The following is a 6,741-nucleotide window of genomic DNA, read 5'->3' as shown; positions in this document are numbered from 1 at the left end:
TCACAAAAGCAGTTTCCATAAGCAAGGAAAAAAAAAAGAATCAAATATAGAAGAGACATGAACCAAACTAAACACTAAAGCGAGATTCATTTCCCCTGCGCTTCTTAAGTAAAGAAGCACACACGGCGCCAGCGAGACGGCTGCCAAAGACCTTGCTAGAGAGTTGTAGGTACATTAATTGTCAAGCAAAGCAGGAAGCCAATTAACGCGTCGTGGTGCCAAGCGCCAGCTAAACACATGCTATTGTCAAACACTGGATGCTGCCGCGTCTTAAAGAACGTATCCAAAAGCTAACAACTCCCTCAGACACCGCAAAGGCAACAGTTTTAACGGAGACTGAGCGTACTATTCCGCAGAATCTCACATAGTAGATCAGCTGTTTGCTGGAAAGTAATATAAAGGCGTACATCATATCAGAATAGACACAAAGAACATAACTGAAGGAGAAACCGGCTAAATGCAAAAAAGCAGGCTTAACTATGGGAGCCACCGCAAGACGTCAGCGCTGTTAAGAAGCGGGCAGAGTAATCCATAGACCTTTGCAGTCCAGTGCTAACATAACAAAGAGCTAATACAGAGGCCTTATACTAGACTGATAAGTAGTGCGGAAAAGTAATTAAGCAATGTACTGTAGCAGAATTCGTACAAAAAACACAGCGCAACAATATGCACAGCTCGCATTGCCGCGAAAGCACGGTTCACTGCGAAAGGCATCGAAAAGGCAGTAGCCGAACAAAAAAGGCCACATCAAGGTAGACCATCAAAAGGTAATAGCATGCATTGCCATAAGCCCTTTATGAAGGTTAACCCAACCGCACTACATGTTTGTTTCTAGCACCACTAATATGGACAGACTTCTTGTACCACAAAACCTTGGTGTATTTCATAGAAAAAGCCCAATACCCTGCAGATAGTCTGTGAATGCTGCAAAGTCCCAATAAGCAGCTAAGTCCTATAGTAGTGTCTCTACTTTGTACCACGAAGGAGCAGGCAACACTACATCAAACATTAAGCAAAATACTAAGTACATAACTATTTAAAACACAATGCCTTCGTAGTTTTTTTTACTTGTTTACACTGTTGCTAAGTAGCTGTATTAGTAGTAGCTTTAGTGGTCAAGTCAATAACTTTATTCAATTGTAAATAAAAAACAATCATAAAAGTGTAAAATAGCAAAACATTACAGTTCATTAAAAAGGGAATTAATAAAGAAGTCACATCATATGGAAAACACATTTTCGTGGGTAAGAATAGGGAAAGATACCATTTACACGGTAATCCTATTTCTAATAGAAATCACTTTCTTTAAGTACAATGTAATTGTTGCGACACAGAGACAATTGTCCAACCGTTGAATTTCATACATAGCCGGGCGGCATTGCCGATGCCCGATCTCTCTTAAGAAAGGTATTAATTGGACAATCCTCATTTGATGGTAAAATTTACAAAATAAAACAACATGCATTGTACTTTGGGGGGAACTTCCATCACAGGGACAGGGAGGTAATACATAAGACCAATTGTTAACTGATGGGAAGCTAACCAATCTGTGAAACAGTCCTAACCTAAAACGGGTTAATATAAATCTATCGTAATTACCCATGACATGGATCAAATAGGGTTGAATGTTAAAAGAAGTTAAGATTAAATGATGATTTAAAACAGTGGGTTTTGTGATCTCAGAAGTAATTCTTAAGGATTCTAGAAAGAGCAAACCCTCTTTTTTAAGCTCTTTCCGTGAGATAGCAAGCATGGTATGGGGTTTTAGAAAATAAACCAGTTTACCAATATCACTTAAGAATTTTTGTACGTAATTCAGCCACGGTATCCTCGAATGTCCATCTAGTTTTATAACATCTGCCAGTATGACTCTGTTGAGTTTGGGTTCTTCTTTTGTCCATACCCTATGCCAAAGTAATACCGGTTCCAGCTTGATAAGGTCAGATATAAAGGGGAGTCCCAATTCCGAGTGACAGATATAATTAGAGGAACTCCTGGGGACAGCGAGGATAAATTTTAGGAAAGAATTTTCAAGTATCTGGAGCTGAGAAGTATCAGCGAGGCCCCAGATCCCACTACCATACATTGCGGCAGAAACGCATTTGGCTTTATAGATCTTAATTAATTCAATAGGTGGTCTGGTGCCTAATTTCCTCGTGAAGGATCTAAGGGCGGCAATTGCACGGTTCATTACCAATCTTTTAGCTGATATAGCCTCGCCCCAAACATCCTTCGCGGTAAATAAAATACCCAAATAGGAGAATTGCTTCGTACAAGATAACTGCTGACCCTCAATAAATATGGTCTTTTTAATTTTTGCACTTCTACCACAGCGCATGATGAAAGTTTTTGCTATATTGACTCGTAAGCCCAGATCTTTCATGAAAAGGGCAAAGTTCTCCACCATGCGTTGTAGACCCACTTGAGTGCGAGACATTAGTGCGGCGTCGTCCGCATACATTAATAGCGGTATTGGACGACCGGCTGCGTATGGGGGGTCAAAACTTGTGTTGCACAGGGCCTTCTCAAATCCATTAATGTATAAACTAAAAAGGAGTGGTGCCAGAACACAGCCCTGCCTAACACCACACCTGATAGGGATTTTGCCCGTGCATTCTCCCTTTCGTCCAAAACGAACCCGAGCGGATGCATCACTATAAAAACATTTAAGAAAATAAATAATATTTTCTTCAACCCTAATTTGATCCAGAAGTGTCCATAGTTTAGAGTGAACCACACAGTCGAAAGCGGCTGAGAGGTCAACAAAAGCCACAAACAAATTCTCCCTCTTAGCCCCGGTATACTTCCCGGTCAACATTAAAAAGTTAAGGCCCTGTTCCACGGTTCCCAGACCGGGACGAAATCCGTACTGTAGGTCGGATAAAATAGAGTTATTCTCAACCCATAAAAGTAGACGGTCCAGGACGACACGTCCAGCTATTTTGGTATAGGAATCTAAAAGGGAAATGGGTCTATAACAACCCGGGTCAAGTCTATCCCCCTTTTTATAAATTGGGACTATTATCGACTCCACCCAAGTGGGCAGTAAGTCCGTCCTACAGCTGGCGTTAAGCACCTGAACCAAAAGAGGGGCCCACAGAGACGGGAGAGTCTTAAACACATCTATAGGTACGCCATCAGGGCCGGGGGCCTTCCCACCCTTACTCATTAGTATAGCCTTTGCAACCTCTTTTAAGCAAAACTGCATATTGCCCAGGAGAGGGTAATCCAAAGGTTTACAAGGAGGATAAAACAGGCCGTCACCCTCGTACACATTAGAGAAGTGATCAATCCATTTGTCCTCTGAAATGGCTATCTCAATAGAGGGGCGAACCTCTTCTGTAAGAAAGGGGTTTCTAATGATTTTCCAAAACCTTGCACAGTCATTAGTGACCGAAGCCTGATGGAGCGCTTCCCAGGATTCTTTCCTTAACTCGTCTTTTCTCTCTTTTAATGCTAGTTTATAGACTTTCCTAGCTCTACGAATATCTTCCGTGCACCTGGGGTGGATAGCTAGCGTTTTCTTTAAATATGAATATGCTCTAGTGCAACTAGAGTTAAACCAGCCATCCCTCGGTGCAATATTGCTTTTGCATTTCCTCGTTAGGGAAGATTTAATTTCGTCACAGATCGTCGAATAAGAAGCAAGGATATTATCTGGTATAGCATCCTCTGAGAGACAAGTCAGGAACTCCGCAGCACATTTATTTAATACGGAAGTTAATACTTTAGATTGGTCAACCTTATCCCATTTAAGTGTGTAACCATTGGTACGACCGATGGTCAAATTTTGCCACAATATATCCCTGTCACTACTATTAGAAGCAGATCCCTTGGGAATAGAGATGGTTAGGCATAATGGGAAATGATCGCTTAGCGCCATATCAGATACGTTAAAGTTAACAATCCTTTCCGCATGACGAATTGTAGTTAGTGCAAAGTCTATGGTCGAAGAGCAACCACGGCCATTAAAAGTTGGTGGAAGGGAAAAAGGGTTTGTACAAATGTCATTTAAAAAGCCCAAATCAAATCGACCCAGAAATTCATTATAGTGTTCTCCTAAGTGCGAATGATTAAAATGTAAGGAACTCACACCATCTTCTCGCCCTACAATTAAAATATCCCAGGAAAAAGATCATCAAGTTGTGTCCAAAAGATTTTTCTTGATGAGACACTGAGTTAGCCAGTTTGTTAAGTATAGTAGGGGCCTCCTCCAGGGGAAAGTTATTATAAAAATTGATCAGAGCGATCGGGGTAGCTGAGGTGAAAACCAATATCAGGAATTGAAAGTAAGGATCTTTAACTGGCTCCAGAACCTTTAATAAAAGCAGTTTGTTGGATACGTAGGTTGTCAAACCTCCTTTAGCTCTGCCGTGTGCAGAGTCCACTGCTGAAGTATGGAACGTTATGAACCCGTTGATGTGAACTGGGTCCCCTATCCATGTTTCTTGGAAACATAGAAGTTCTTGCTGGTAAATGAAATTTTGCCATAAGGGGTTGCCAATTTTGGATTTGATTCCAGCAATATTCCAAGAGCAGATATTACATGTTAAGATATCAGTCGGGGGGCAATTGATAGGAGCCAGGGAAGTATCTATCCTCAATGGTAATAAACCACTCACTCTTGTATCTTCAATACACTCAGCCGACATCGCATCCCCACCCAAAAATCCATCAATTCCAGAACACAGACTAGCCATGCTGGGTTCACCATTGGTAGTAACCGGTGGGTCAGGAGGCAGCATAACGGTCATTGCAGGTAGCCAGGAGCTAAGTGGGGCATTAGTTTGCTGTCAATCATTATTGTCCAATCCACTAAGGGTGTCAAATCGATTGGAAATTGGGACTGCAAATCTCCCTCCCTCTAATTGCCCCCGGGTAGGGGGTAAAGGACAAAAACCTCGCAACCTTTCCTGCCGGGACGAATCAAAATAAGCAAGTGGGACAATATTTACATGATCTGTGAGGAGTTGGCCTGAAAAACATCTCTCAAGAATATCATTAACCAGAAGAGGTGACCGGAAAGAAAGTATCACACAGTCTCCTCTCAATGATTTGGGGGATGAACCAATCCATGCAACTCTTCTGGCCATCTTAAAATTGGAGAACAAAGCACCGTTTGACCCAAATTTGACTGATAAGAAATATAAAGATTTATTTCTCAGGGTTGACCAATGTTCGCATACGTTAGAAAGAAGGGGAGGGACATTGGCTAACACCACAGTGTATGGTAAGGCCCCCGGAGGCAGATTTATAGTAGGTAACCTAGGTGTAGAAATAGCCTCCCTAACATCAGCAGCTGCCCCTATGACAAATGGAACATTGTTTGGGGGAATTGAAGAAGGCCCTGGTATCACTAGCCCCGTCATGTCGGGATTTTTCAGTCTGGCGGATGACTGCTGAACAGGAATTTCGACCAATTGAGGTAGTGTATTAGGGTTATCTTTCGCCATGGGCATCGGATTGTGTGGTACAGGGTCGTTTACCCGTATAGGATGTGGTTCCGCCTTAATTAAACCTTCCATATGGGTGACCCTGGCTTCAATCTTTGATAATTTCGCCATAATGGGTTCCACAAGGGTCGTTAGTAATTTCTCCATTTTCCCCCAGAAACCTTCCCCCGTTAGCGGGTCACTTATATTGGTAATAGGGGAGTAACTAAGATATTGTTAGTGGCCTTTTTCCCTTTTTCAATAGGTTTACTGGTAGAGATACGTGGTTTGTGAGGTCCCTTTCCCTTTGAGTTAGTCAAGAGTGTCCCCTCCTTAGTGCAGTGGATTTGTTTCCTCTTCGCCTTTTGCCCTCTAGTTGTCATACGTAATGGGTCATTGTTGGTGGTCTGTTCAGATCCAGAAATTACAATTGGGCTTACAGATAATGCTACTCCCACCTCAACTATAGGATTCTCATGTAAAGAATGTTCAGAAGGTTGGTCACTGGGAAAAATAACAGGGGACAAAGATAACCTAGATTCCGCAGGTATATGATCTAATTGTGCCAGCGGAAGGGAAATTGGATTGTCCCCAGGTATTTGCGAAGAACGAACTTCGGGAAGTCCAATAAAGTATGGAACTATTAACGACTCCTGTAAATTAGAGGTAAAAAGCGATTCATTGTTGGCAGAAAGAGGGGGAAGCGTACCCGCTGGGAGAGAGAGACGCCTCTCAGTACTTTCAATGGCTGATGAAACCACCCCAATGGTCTTTTGCAACATCCGATCGATGGCAGTCAAACTGGGAAGGGGGGTGTTAACAGGATTTGAGGGTTGCGGGACATTGTGTACAAGAACAGACCTATGCTTGCCCATAATTTATAACAGCGATGCGATTATTGACACAAGTAATCAAACAGTAACGTCAGTATAGGTCAAGGGCAGAAGTCACTTACTACAAGGATTGATCGCAAATGTTGCAAAAAGTCCGGCCCAGTGGTGTGGCCCTGCCCTGCCACGGCCTGCCCCGGACGGCCACAGACGGCCCGCCCTTTGCCCGGGCTTAGCCCGGTGGAGCCCGCGCGCGAGCCCGCGACGCGGGGAGTATGTCCTGGTTTAAAGCGCTTCCGGGCGCGGGAGATGGTGACACTGCTTCCGGGATGTTGGCAGCCGGGGAGCCTGGGAATTGTAGTTTGTTCCTCCCTCCTCACTGCGGCTACGCGATGGCAAACGCGGCGGCGGGAGGGAGGGGGCGCCAGGAGCAGCGACAATAGCACCACACAGGGGGACCCGAAGATAAACTCAACAGG

This window comes from Triturus cristatus, chromosome 4_1, assembly GCF_964204655.1.
Source record: "Triturus cristatus chromosome 4_1, aTriCri1.1, whole genome shotgun sequence".
NCBI lineage: Eukaryota > Metazoa > Chordata > Amphibia > Caudata > Salamandridae > Triturus > Triturus cristatus.
Note: the sequence above shows the minus strand (reverse complement) of the source record.